General features: G+C 43.0%; 1 protein-coding gene across 3 annotated transcripts in view; it reads left to right on the top strand.

Moving 5' to 3' along the window:
* Positions 1 to 14414, top strand: part of GAB1 (GRB2 associated binding protein 1) — an 82923-nt gene that overhangs the window by 36131 nt on the left and 32378 nt on the right. The window lies entirely within an intron of this gene.

The following is a 14414-nucleotide window of genomic DNA, read 5'->3' as shown; positions in this document are numbered from 1 at the left end:
GTAAATAAAGTATTGCATTATAACTGAGCTTATAACTTTCCTATTTATACATGGCTTTGAGTTTTTATGTAGTAGGTTTGTAAATAACAATTATTATACATGGATGTGTCTGATTCTATTAAGACAAGAAGCATCAGATTCATGAATCCCTGGATGTTATGTGGCTTGTGGCGAAACACAAACTTGTAGTGCAGTCTTATGCTGGGTTTGTTCACAGTTGGCCCATTGTAGCCAATGGTGTTTACTCCCGCATGAGTGTTTGGATCGCAGCCTTAAAGAAATAGGACGTTGCAACTTTACTTCCAGCTTTTGAACATGTGTGCCACCACTGAAATAGATAAATGGATATTTTCTGAGCAATTTTTTTAAAAAAGTATATGTTTAAACCATGGATTGTTCATTACATAAAGATATCAGTGGATCTACTTGGAGTTATGACTTAGTCAGATAGTACTTTGAGAAATTTTGTCATTTTGGAAGACTTTTAACATTTCTTTTCATGTCATTGAAAATTATTCCTACATATATTAATCTTGTTATCCTGTCTTTGTTAACTGTTTTAGTGTTTACACATTTTATTTCTTAACAGTAAGTAATAGTAAATACTGGCTGTGTGTTGTTTCAGTCTCACTAGTCTTTACATCTAGTGTAAAGTGGACTGTGTTGTCCTAACAGGGAACATGAAGGATCATATAGAGGTTACAGTTACACTGGACAAAAATCTAAAAAGTCACCCAGTGATTGCTTTAATGTATCTTGGTGTTGAGTTGTTATTGATGATGGTGGACTTAGAGTGGGGAAACCACTTTCTGAGCATAAATTGTGGTTCTTGTTGGACCCTGGACCAGCCATTTTGTCTCAAGGTAATCATTATTGATGTAAACCCCCAAAACGTATTTTCTATAGTTAAGTTTTTACCTCTATCTTCAGTACATTTTATTTTGTTTTATTGCCACAGCTAGTGGCTGATGCAAATAAAGATTCTTCTGATTCAAGGTAATCATGACAACAGAAGTAGCATGTGCTGTCCTGAGCTTCTTGGTAAGAGCTGTTCGGCTGTGGAACAGAATCCCATGAGAGGTTCTGGACTCTCCTTCCTTGGAAGTTTTTAAGCAGAGGTTGGATCTGCCATATATGGTCTAGTTGAGGTTCCTGGACTAAGGGGGTTTGGACTAGATGACGCTTGGGACCCTTTCCAACTCTACAATTCTGTGATTCTATGGGGATAGATAAAAAAATATGAAATAATGCCATCAGTTTGCACGGCATAAGGCTTTTATTTTTTAAAGTAAAGTAAGCAAATAGATACTGAGGGCTTTCTGTCTATATCTTTGCATTTTTGGATGATGCCTACCATGGGAGATTGATGTATCTGAAATTCTTGTTCTAAAGCATTAAAGTCACATTGCAGTAGATTGCCTCATACTAAACACAGGGAACACCATTTACACAATTCTTTGTTTATTATGACAGCTGTTAAAGCTCCAGATAAAAAACTGGTAACCATCTGCCTTGGATAATTATGATTAAAGCTAATGATTTAACAATGATTAAAGCAGAGACTCAAAGTGTAGCTAACTTTGAAAAAGGGCCTTTTTAAAATCATTGGAACTGTGCACTTGTTTATGTTGGAAGTTTGCAACTTCCTACGTCTACTGCGCCTTGTTCTAGACAAGTAATGATTTTTCATCTGTGGCTGCTAATTCGTGTTAAGAGTTCAGATCATTCAGTATTTTTAAAGAAAGTCTTGTCTCCTGTAGATTGTCTTCCTTTCTGTGCTCCAATGACAAACCTCTGTGCAGTTTTGTTGCCATTTGTTCTACAGATTGGTGGTGGCGTTGGAAAGTAGAGGAGAAGCCATTTGCTCCATTTTAAGAAATTGAGTATTTAAAAAGAGGTGATGCTGGTAGCTTTCTGCCCTTTGCAAATGATGTGTCATCTTGTATCAAACTGAGCCCTATTGTCGGGCCTTGCTGAACCTTCTAGCCTCCCACCTGCAGATTTTGCTGCAAGAAAAGCTAAAGTTGACTGGCTCTCTAATTAATATCTAGGTCAGTGTTTCCCAACCTTTTTTGGGCAAAGGCACACTTGTTTCATGAAAAAAATCTCGAGGCACACCACCTTGCCAGATGGGGAAAGGTCACTTTTTACTTATGTAAAAAAAAAAAAAAAATAGTAACAGCATAGAAGGTAATGGTTAGGCTAGCATCCCTCTTCCAAATATGCTAGGTTTTTATTTGCAGGGACTGTTCTACATGGGAAAGCATTCAGCACTGTCATTCTCCCATCTGCCATCTGAATTGGTACTATTCTGGGTCAACTTACTCTGCTGCATGTGTAGATGAAAATGGCACCAAGTGTGGGGGAGGGGCAGAACAGGTTTCAGATACAGGATATTAAGCATACACGTACTTCAGATTGAACTGGTTGCTTGCTTTGCAAGTTTTCATTTCCCAAATGACTGCCTTGGCAAGCGCAATACCTACCAGGCTCAACGCCGGTCTCGCGCTGCCGCTTCCCGCGCTCTCAAGGACCCGGGAGGAGGAAGGCGTGAAGGGAATCCCGAAGGCGCAAAAACCTCGCGCATGCGCAGGCCTTCCGCCTGCGACAGCCCAGTAGGCCGGCCGAAGCGAGCGGCGATGGGATGTGGGAGGGAGCTCGCTCGCCGCCCCGCGTGTGCCTATGTGGGGCACGTTACAGCCCCGTGACGTCAGCGCCACGCAGGCAGCCAGGCAGGCAGACGGCGAGAGCCCCGCGCTGGGTGGCCTCTCCTCGCCACCGCCGCCCCGCCTCTCGTCGCCCGACTCGCCCGCCTCCCTCCCACGGCACACCAGGCAACGTCTCGCGGCACACTAGTGTGCCGCGGAACACCGGTTGGGAAACACTGATCTAGGTAACTGTAATATGAAAAATAAAGTTTAACATAACTTATTGATGAATAAGCAATGTGACTTGGCCTTCCTATGGAATTCAGATCAATTTCTTCTCTAGTGACATGTTGATAAAGTAAGAATGACTGGAGAATTCACGTTCTGGCATTTGATATCTGTGGGTTCTGGCAGATGCTACAAGGGTTCTATGGAAACCGCCATGGTGTAAAATTGCAAAATCTGGTTGCTGTGTGCTAAGATGGATGCAGAAATAGACCATGAGGATCCCTGACCTCTTTGCCCTACATCAGCTATTCTGGATGACAACGTCGCCCTTTGTATTTTTGCTAGTCTTGGAATTACGTAGTTTGCTATCTGTGTCTGGGCCATCTTTGCTCGGGGACTGTGAAAAGAAACAATTGCCAGAAATAGGCATTACAACATTATGTAATGCTCTGGCAAGTGCAATTTTATAGTAATTTCAAATGATACAAGTTGCTGGAGCAGAGGGGGAGTCCATCTTAAATTCATTTGCTTTTTTGATTCCCTTCCCCCTTGATTAACAGGGTTGTTTTTCCCCTCAGAGAAGTGACCATGATACCCATGGTTAAGTTTACTATAGAAACCTATAATGATGAACAAAGCAACTGGGATATATGACTGCAAAACTAAATCATAGAATCATAGAATCATAGAGTTGGAAGAGACCTCAAGGGCCATCGAGTCCAACCCCCTGCCAAGCAGGAAACACCATCAGAGCACTCCTGACATATGGTTGTCAAGCCTCTGCTTAAAGACCTCCAAAGAAGGAGACTCCACCACACTCCTTGGCAGCAAATTCCACTGTCGAACAGCTCTTACTATCAGGAAGTTCTTCCTAATCTTTAGGTGGAATCTTCTTTCTTGTAGTTTGAATCAGTTTGTTTGTAGACCATATTGAGCAATGTGCGGAGGATGTTTCAGCAGGAAGTCTAAAAATATTTGTTGAAGTTTTTCTCCAGAGAGACGCCTCAGAATGTCAGGAAAATGAAACATGTGTTTGCAGGGTACAGGTACTTGAAATTTTGTCTGACAAAAATCAGGCTTGGGATCTGCTTTGGAAGGAAAACATAGATTTACAGCAGAAGTAGAGAGCCTGGGGCCCTTCACGTGCTCTCTGTCCAGTGGTTAGACCAGATAGGAGTTTTATTCCAGCAACATCTGGCAGGCCACATGTTGAGGGACCTGTGGCCCACTGGATGTTACTGGGCTGCCACTAGTCTTCTTGAACAATGTCAGAAACTTTACTTCCCATGACGATTTATGTAGCTCTAAGGCACTTAGGAAGAAATATGCATTAGAATGCAAAGCAAATTAGGACACGGGGACATGAAACAATGCTGTCAAATTAGACCTTATGTTTAGTGGAAGAATTCTGTACAAGAGTGTCCTGTGAAATAAAGAATCTTATTTGGAGATTGTTTCAGTAATTTAACTTGTGCAATAAATAATGTGTATTATCTGCTATGAAATATGGTGGACTCGTCAGTCGGCAGTGTTATAATGATTACAATGGTGAATAAGCTGTAAATAGTGGAATGCTGATTATGTAACTTTAGTAGAACATGCAAGTGTGTTTTTCTGCTAAAATTAGTGAAATCCATAAACTGCCTTGAAGACCTGGCTTAGAAATGGCATGTAATCAATTACGCCCCCCCTCCCCACCCCTTTCTCTTTGCTTCTAGATGTTGCAGGGCAGTGTTTCAATGCTGTGTTTAGATGGTAAGCTGATTAGCCCTGTGCCAGGGGACTGGTGTAATGGGTTGCCATTCAGAGTGCACTGTGAAACCACACACACAAATTACCTCATCTCATTAGATGATCGAAACCTTGATTTGAGCGTTTCAAGATCATTTCACGAGCTCTATAGCAAGGAAGAGATACTAAAATTGTGATGGCTTCATTTACTTGGAATGAGCTTGTTAGATGTTTTCTTACAAGACAACAGCATAGGTCTAGTGACAAGTTGAGACGGTTTCGTGGAGGTGCTTGTTTGAAGAGTGAGGTTTTGATCTACATACAGTACAAGCTTAATGATTCCTAAAAGGCCAAACTTCTGAGAGTAATAAATGCTATGTTCATTGAAAGCAGGGTTGGGGACCCAGTGACCCAATAGAATCTGGAGGGCCACAGACTCACCATGCCAGCTATGGGGTTTATTAAATGTTAAGTATTGAGGTTAGATTTACACTTGTGGTTTTGTGTGTGATGTTTTTTTCCTTTTTCCTGGTTGCTCTTTTTGCAAACTTGAAAGGATCTGAGCTCCTGTGTAAAAGATCCAGAATTCATGTAGGTGCAAATAAGCACCTGCAGATAGAGCACTTCAAATGGTAATGCTTTTGAGAAGCGTATTTCCCTGTTATTACTTGCCCCCAAGATACAACGTATAGACAGGAATGCCACATGAACTCTCAGACCCCGCTTTCAGGAAGGTGATGTAAGAGAGTAATTTTTTTTGGGGGGGGGTGTCTCATGCTGCCTTCTCTCTCTCTCCCTCTCTCTCTCTCTCTCTCTCTCTCTCTCTCCTCCCCCCACCTTACTTCCCATTGCTTTTATCCATGTTGTGTATGTTTGCAGTTAGTTCATTGCAATTATCTTGTTTTGAGTGGAGACAGTACTACATAATAGTTCATATTTTAAAAAGAGATGATTTCATAGATTGGCTAGACAAACAGACCTCAACTAATCATTCCTAGGCATGGGCCAATTGCTTCAGCAATACCTAATCAAAATGGTCCTCTCCAGACTGGGTTTTCTTTGCAGTTGTACTCTGCAACATGCCATTGATGATACGCTACTGCTTTAGAGGTGGATTTATCCTTGACCATCCACAACTCATCCTGTTTTATTAGTTATTCTGCAATGCTTCGCCAGTGTCGTTGCACTATGGAGGGGGATAGTCGTAAACCAGAACATGTGTGGTATAAGAGTTTCAGGATTTCAGCAGGAAGTTATGGGACATGAACTAATTGGAAACGAAGCATTATGTCTGCCCCAAAACATTTGGGTGGGCAAACACTATTGAATGCTGGCTGGGGTATTACCGCCTGATGCCAACTTGAACACCAATAATGAACACACAATAAAAAGGATATCTGAAGGCGCCTATTGTCACTGCAGTCAATTGTTGAGTTGGCTTCCCAAACAGGGCAGAAACAGCCTTAAGGCAAGGTGGTATAAGCAAAACAAGTCAAATCTATGCTAAAATGAAGAAGGTGGCCTGTACCAAACCCCGCAGCATAATTAAATTATTGACACTGAAGCTGTTGCAGTGTTCAGCCACTGCCACTCCATAGTTCCATAGTACTTGTATTGAAGGAGCAGACCTTGTTGATGGGTTGTTTGCAATTTGAAGCAAAAGGCAGGAGTGGCGGACATGACTTTTAACAGATCGGCATCGGTTGCTTCGGAATAGTAATGTCAAATTCATATAAGTGAGCTGTGCGAATGAGAAGGTAGCACAGTTGGCAGCAAGTGAAGACTTGTCTCACCAGGGTGGACTGCAAAGAATCTATTTTAACCTCTAAGCGGTTTTCTGTGGCTAAAGGGAGCACAGGAATGCAGCTTGGAATCCAGCATTTAAATTTAAAAATGTGTGTGTGTTGCTATCTGGAATATCTCTGATCCTCTTGGCCTGGCCAGATCTGAAACTTTGTTCTGCTGTGAGAAGATGCAGCGCCTTAGCTGGGAAAGGCAAGCTTACTGAGGCTGGCAGCATCTGTTTCTCCTTTCAGAGAAGCATGCAACTAAAGAAGTGTGAAGAAAGTGCTGGGTTTTCTTGCCAAAATTCACAAGCGTCAGGATTGAGACCATCTGCCAAATGTTGTGAGCAGCGGTTTAAGAATAAATGATCAGAATGAGTCAAAAGTGTTGAGGCAAAATATGTCTTTGTTTTGTTTGGGGCTGAAATTTGTGCTGTGTAATGCTCGCTTTGGCAAAAGCGTTCAATGTTGTGAATGCTTGTATGTTTATGTATTTGTTCATGTATCAATTCTGTATACTAACAGAGAATTCATTCTCCCAGTGTGGATCCTTTTGTAATCAAAATCATGCACAAGAATACTAGCATGCTGGGAAGGGGGAGCTTGGGCAAGATGCTCTCAGTGGGTCCCCACCTTAAGCAGCTCCGTCTCCTACTTTGCCACTGGTAACCGCAACCCTTTTGTTTGGCCTTTCCTTCTGTTCCCAGTCCACAGAACCACCCAGAAAGATAGCGCATGGCAACAATTGTATGCTGCTGTACCACCATATTTCATGCTGGAGAAGAAAGGTGAATAGAGCCTGGAGGTTCTGGGAGTCAGGCGTCACCACCTGCAGTGTTGTGAAGTTTAGCAGGTGCCCAACAGTGCTTACCCCCAACGCTGGCCTTGGGGAATGCCAAGGTTTGCAGAAGGTTTACAAAAGCAAAAACTGGTAGGTGGGAACCTAAAAATAGGCCCAGTGATCACAGAATGCTAACTTAGTGTTGTGGGGGAATTTGAGAATGAGGTGTGTGTGGGGAGACTGGATTGGACTATCCTGGAGAGAGCATGTCTGCATGGAAGCTGAATGAGGGCACTCTGCCCTGCTGCCTCATTTGAACCTGGTATTATTGTATATCTTCCAGTTATCCACATTTGACTGGTAATATACTAAGGCTTTTAAGTGTTGGGAAATACATTTGTATACAGTCATACCTCGGGTTGAAGTTGCTTCAGGTTGAGCGTTTTCAGGTTACGCTCTGCGGCGACCCGGAAGTAATGGAACGCGTTACTTCCGGGTTTCTCCACTTGCGCATGTACAGATGGTCAAAATGACGTCATGCACATGCACAGAAGCGGCGAATCGTGATCTGCGCACGCATAGACGCGGGTTGCGTTCGCTTCAGGATGCGAATGGGGCTCTGGAACGGATCCCGTTCGCATCCGAGGTACCACTAAAAGTTTCATTTATCTTTTTTCTAATGGTTTGTTTTTTAAATAACTCATCTCTATAAACTACCATGGGGACTTTTTCAGGGGGTTGGGAGGACAAGATGTTCCTAACCTCACCTGGCAACTGTTTCGGTATGTAAAATGTGGAGTAAAAAGGCTCATGTTAGGTATGTTGGTACAAATTCCATTTTGTATATCTTTAAGGGCCTTTTAGGCTGCTTGCGATATGCAACATGTGGATGTTAGTATGAGATCGAAAGGGAACAGGAGTCCTTTCTGTTTGCTGTCCTTACAGAATCAGGAAGTACAAAAAAATAAATTCAAAGTTACTTGTGAAAATGGCTTGAGGGTTGCATCTCCTCGTGCTGTGTTTTATGTAACATGCTTCTTCATATCACTTAAAGGTTCTGCAGGTGTCTTTCCTTGTTCCACAATATGTTTTCTTGACTAACTGGATTCCATGCACATCTGGACAGTAAAACAGATCACGATCAGGAACCAGGGAACTATGCAGCTAGTTCTGTGAGCTCTACATTGGCGAGATAATCTTGAAGATGAGTCCGGGGAACTACCAGTGTTCAGGACTGTGAAGAAAGAAAACCCAAACTTTGTTGCTGTATTTTTGTGTTTGCACATGTGTGCGTTTGTCCTAAGAAGCCCAGTCGACAAGCTATGTGTATAACTGGCATTGGGCCAAAACATTTAGCCTCAAGAAGTCCCCAAGCAATAAAAGCTAGATTTAAAAAAATGCCATTGGGAGTTGCTTCTGAGGTAAATGTAAAGGCAAATGGGGGTAAGCTAAAGCAGCCAAACATGATGTGACAGAGCACTGACAACAACAAAGGAAACATGAAGGCATAGTTCTTCTGTGGCTCATAAATTAAACGTGGGCCTCTAATGCAGAACGGGAGAAAGGAGATGAATAAGAAGTGTTCAGGAATACTTGTATATTTGGTGAGGGACTCATGTGCACTACTATTTTTAGTAGCATTAATGCACAGAGGTGTCCTTTATATCACAGGAAAGTGCAGTACACTTCCCTGCTCTTAGATTTACTCTTGCCAAATGGCAGAAAGCTCTGTATGTTGAAAGGCAGTTGGAACAGAAGCCAAGGACTGGAGTTGGAGTCTGGGTCAGGAGGTCCACATTTTAATCAAAGATGCCTTTTGTGTAACCGTTTTCATCCATGACAAGGCACCTGCAAGCTTCCCGGAACGGTAAATTTAGTTTATAAGGCATATAATTTCTTGGTAGATTGTGGAGTCCAGCAGAAGTTAGCACAACTTCAGCCCCCTTTGGGCATTATTTATTTGATGATGGTCCCATAGGTAAGGGGAGTCTGTGCCTTTGCCCCTGGCAGTGTATGGTTCCCTGCCCACCCCCCACCCCCTGCTTTGTGCACGGACGCCTTCTTAGGGGAAGATTACACACATAGAACTTCCTTCAATCTTTCATGCATAGATGTTGGGAGTGTGAGGCCAGGGAACTACATAATATCAGGGGTCAGGCCGATGGGGTGACAAAGTCACTGCCCCTTCTTTCTGTGAAGCCCTCTACATGCAAATGGCTGTGAGTAAGTGGTCTTTTTTTCCCCTTTTCTACCCAACATGATTAGTTCCTGGCCTTCCTTCCTAACTTTCAGTGTACACTATTAATTTTTAACTCAGTTTTGTGAGTGCTAATCCAACACTAGAACCTTATTTCATGTTAACATTATTTGCCAGTTAAAGTAGCACCTGGTATCTCTTGTCTTGGCTAAGTATCCTCTGGTTTTGTTGGTCTCCTTAAAGGCATGTGGGGGAGAGCAGGATATCCTTTTTCAGTTATTCCTTGGCGTTATGGCAGCATAGGCTCCAGTCTCAGGATGGAAGTGAAAAGTGTGTTCTGAACTTCTCCAAGCACACTTTGGCTCACAGAACTGAAGCAGCTCTTAGCTTCTCTTTTGCCGGGTGTCAAATAAATGAATTTGACACTGGGAAATCTTAAAACTGAGCTACATAAAGGAAGGGCAACGCATGATTCCGCCAGCCTTCTCTCGTGAGATTACATAAATGAAAAGTGGAAAACAAGAAATGTACTTACTACAATTGTACCCTGCCCCCCCCCCGGGTTGGGGAGTTCAAAGTGGCTTACATATGGTTCTCTGTGGACTCTCTTCCCCACTTAGCTCCAGTAGCTGAACTGAACCACATCCATTCAGACCATCCTCTTTTCAGGAAATAATTGCCAACATTTGCAAGCAATTAAAACTTTCCTGAAGGACTGCATATGAAATATAAAATATATGCTGCATGTAGAAATGTAGGGTTTTTTTAAAAAAAGCAATAATTATAATAGAGAGTCCATAGAAAGATACAAATCAACAGATTAAGAGTTTTGGCATTAAGCTTTATAGGTTTACTGTGCATGACAACTGCCCGTGTTCACTGTCCTTTTTTTCTCTCTTCACAGCACAAAAATAGTATTTGGTATGCAAGGATAAAATCAGCTTTAGGCAGTTTGTTCACCAGTGAAATAAGTACCTCTTTCCTTTACATTAAATCATTCTGAATGCATACAATTGCTGTTATTTTCATTCTATTGTGTCTGCTTCCTGTTGGTCAAAGGTTAGTAGAATAGGGTGGTGTATAACGAGATGGAAAGCTGACAGGAAGACTTAACACTGTGCTTATTTTGGGGTAGACACAACTACTGAAATGGTCGGGATTTTGTGGCTGTGCTGAAAACAAAATGAGGTACTTTTATTATCCAGTTTCAAGGTCCTTTTGTACAAATGCACAGTCCTGTTTTTAAACTTGTTTCAATGGCAAATAAAAGCAACTCTAAAGTTACTTTATTTAATAGAAAAAATGACTTTTAGAAAATTACGGTTAACTTTTCCTCCTAAGCAAGTCTGTTTGGTTTAATGATATATATTCAGTTTTTTTTAAATAGTCACTGTTCAGACTTCAAGAACAGTCCTTTGTTGATAGTGTGTAATACAACTGCCTTGGAACCTGAAAGAACACTTTCAAAAAGTATAGTAATGTCCACCTTTTAATGTTTGTTGTTGAAAACAGTGTTCTTAAGAGCTAATCTAGATGACATTTATTGAGAAACAGCTGCTTGCCTAAGACATGTTACATGTGGAAATCAGAGTAGAGGATTCTTGTAACTTTGTTAAAATGAAACCGGTAGATTGTAATACTCATTGATCCACAAGAAAGTTGTTCTTTGTTGTGTGACTTGAGGTTGTGTTGAATTGCCTACTCTCAAGGTCTCTAACTGCCCAGTCATGAATTCATATGTAAGAGTGTGGCTTCATAACAAATTACTGTACTTTTTAAAGTAAATGTTCATTCATCGTACTGAAAGGGAATGTGAAAGGAAGAAAAAATGAGCGGCAGAAGATAACATATGAGGGTCTGTCTTTCTCATCAATCCATCTCTGCTGTATTGTTCTGTTGTTGTTGCTGCTGCTTATTATTTATAAAGTTCTTAAAGTTGCTAGGAGCTGTACAGAAAGTACAAATGAACACAAATCCTAGCAGGAGGTTTACAATTTAAAAAATTGACAGGAAAGTAAAAGGGGCTCCAATGAAGTGATTAAGGCTGCAATCTGATACAGTTACCCTGGGATTAAGTGTCATTGAAAACAGTGTGGCTTCTGAGTAATATACAGCAGTGGTCTGTATAAATAACAAATTTTGCTAATGCATGTGCATAAAAAAAAAGCTTTGAAAAGCAGAAAGGTGTAAACTTGGATTAAACTTCTTAAAATGTAGTTTTTATCCCTTTGAGAGGTTGGAAGCTTATGTGATAGCTGTTGGTTTTCAAAGCGGAACCTGACCACAGACTGGTTTTAGTGCATTTGTTCTTCATATCTAAGTTTGTGCATTTAAGGTGGAGGGGTATTTTGGTTTCTCCTTATGTTATTTTTTAAAAATGAGTCCTGATGAGAGCAGATTACACCAAAGCTTGCACATTTTATTCAGAGAAAGGGGTTGAAACTTAGAAGAATGTAATGTACCGTATTTTTCGCTCTATTGGACGCACCGGACCACAGGACGCACCTAGTTTTTACAGGGGAAAATCAAGGAATAAAATATTATCCCTCCCCCCCAGCCCCAAAGAGCAACGGACAGGCTGCATGCAGCCTGTCTGCTTCTCCCAGAGCTTCTCGGGGCTGCGGGGGAAGCCCGGGTTCCCCCACCAGCCCCAAAGAGCAAAGAAGCCAAGACAGCGCACGGGATCCATAGCCGCGCAACCTCTCCAGCCAGGAGCTAAACCTCTCCAGCGCGGCTAAAGAAGACAAGGCAGTCAGCGCGATCCATCCCACTCACTGCCCTGGCTTCCTCTTTAGCCTTGCGCAGCATCTTTAGTCTTGCGCAACGGGATGGATTGTGCCTGCTGTCCACCGGGGCTGGACTAGATGACTCCTGGGGTTCCCTTCCAACCCTGCAATTCTATGACCTCGGAAGGTGTTTGGGGTCTCCACCACTGGAGGCTTTTAAGCAGCGGTTGGGGGACCATCTGTCTGGCGTTCTTTAGCTGTGATTCCTACATTGTGAGGGGGCTGGGCTAGATGACCCTCGGGTGGCCCTCCCAACTCTATACAGTCCTACAGTTCTGCAGCAGGAGATCCACAGCCACTTAGAATCATAGAATCATAGAGTTGGAATAGACCACAAGGGCCATCGAGTCCAATCCCCTGCCAAGCAGGAAACACCATCAGAGCACTTCACACAATGCCCACACCATCAGAGCACTTCACACAATGCCCACCATCAGACCACTTCACACAATGCCCACTCCCAATTTTCATCTGAGAGACATGTGGCTTCAGTGTCTAGGCAGGTACCCCCCTACCTGCCACACTTCCCCCACCCCACTTAAGCTAAGGGAATTCCTGCCCAGAGAAGCTCCCAGGTGAGGCAAGGGTTAAGATCTACCTCTGGTAGAGGCACGCAAGGCTAAAGAGGAAGCCAGGGCAGTGGGATGGATCTCGCTCCCTGCCCTGGCTTCTTCTTTAGCCTTGTGAAGCCTCCTCTCCCCTCCCCCCCCCCCAGAGGCGCGCAAGTCTAAAGAGGAAGCCAAGGCAGCGAACGGGATGGATCTTGTTCCCTGCCCTGGCTTCCTCTTTAGCCTTGCGAAGCCTCCCCCCCCCCCAGGCGCGCAAGTCTAAAGAGGAAGCCAGCGCAGCGAACGGGATAGATCGCGCTCGCGGCCTTGTATTCCTCTTTAGCCTTGCGAAGCCTCCCCCCCCCCCAGAGGCGCGCAAGTCTAAAGAGGAAGCCAAGGCAGCGAACGGGATGGATCGCGCTCGCTGCCCTGGCTTCCTCTTTAGCCTTGCGAAGCCTCCCCCCCAGGGGCGCGCAAGTCTAAAGAGGAAGCCAAGGCAGCGAACGGGATGGATCGCGCTCGCTGCCCTGGCTTCCTCTTTAGCCTTGCACAGCCCCCCGCGGCTGGAGAGGTTGTGCAAGGCTTTTCTAGAGGAGGGAGAAGGGACTGACTGGCGGTGTCAGTCCCTTCTCCCTCTCGGGGAAAAGCCCGCAAGAGCCGTGCGACGCTTGTGTGGGGCTCTTGAGGGCTTTTCCTGCCTGCCTCCCCCCTGCATTCGCTCCATAGGACGCACAGACTTTTCCCCTTAGTTTTTAAGACGGGAAAAGTGCGTGCTATGGTGCGAAAAGTACGGTAAATAGCTGTGAGTCTTAAAAAGACTTGGCACTGTTGGTAAAATGGATATATATGGAGCAATTCTATTCAGGGGCATTAATAAAGAGTTGAGTAATGAGGGGAGGCACTTGAAAGAGCCCCCCCCCCCAAGTTGTCTTAATATAAAAATGGGAACCACTGGACAAAAACAGCGGGATATATGGTGGCTTCTGAACTGCTGTTACAGCAATGCCACCAGAATGAACCACTTGGAGGATATGGTGGAATGGAACATGATATCAGATGAGTTTTACAAAAGCTAGACAGTGAAAGGAATTCAAAAAATACATCTTTCCATTGTGTTCATCTAGTTAGGAGAACAGTTGTAGAAGAGACAGAAAATGTTTCTTGAACAACAGAAAATATACTTGAAGATGTATTCTATTGTTGAGCACAGGGAAGCATAGCATGCAACTAAAAAAAAAAAGTCACAGGTAAGACCAATTTGGGCATATTAGGAAACCATGATTTCCTTTTACATCTGAACCAGGCCAAAAGCACAGGTTTGCCTACCCTTGTTTTTGCAATAATGAGATGGGATTTCATGGGAGTGATATTCATATTGTGATTTTAAGTCAAAGGAATGTTCTGAAATCATTCCCATTATTAAAAAATGGTCTGATTCTATGAGTAACCCATAATAACTGAGAATCCCAGGCCAGCTTGGAATATCTGTATTTCTTCTTAGAAGAAGACATGCAACCAAATCATTTCCATATTTACTATTCCCTTTAGTGTTGGGTGTTAAAAACTTTTGATTTAGGTCTGGGGGTGAATTGGGAACCAGTGAAGATGGCAAAGCTTATTAATATTAATATTTAAGATGTATATAGTGCTTTCAAGTCCTTAACATGTGTTAGCTAGTTGTAATTTTTAGAACGACTCTATAAGGTTAGTA

This window comes from Podarcis bocagei, assembly GCF_964188305.1.
Source record: "Podarcis bocagei genome assembly, chromosome: 9".
In the NCBI taxonomy this organism is placed as follows: Eukaryota; Metazoa; Chordata; class Lepidosauria; order Squamata; family Lacertidae; genus Podarcis; species Podarcis bocagei.
The sequence above is the reverse complement of the archived record's forward strand: the minus strand, read 5'-3'. Positions and strand labels throughout refer to the sequence as shown.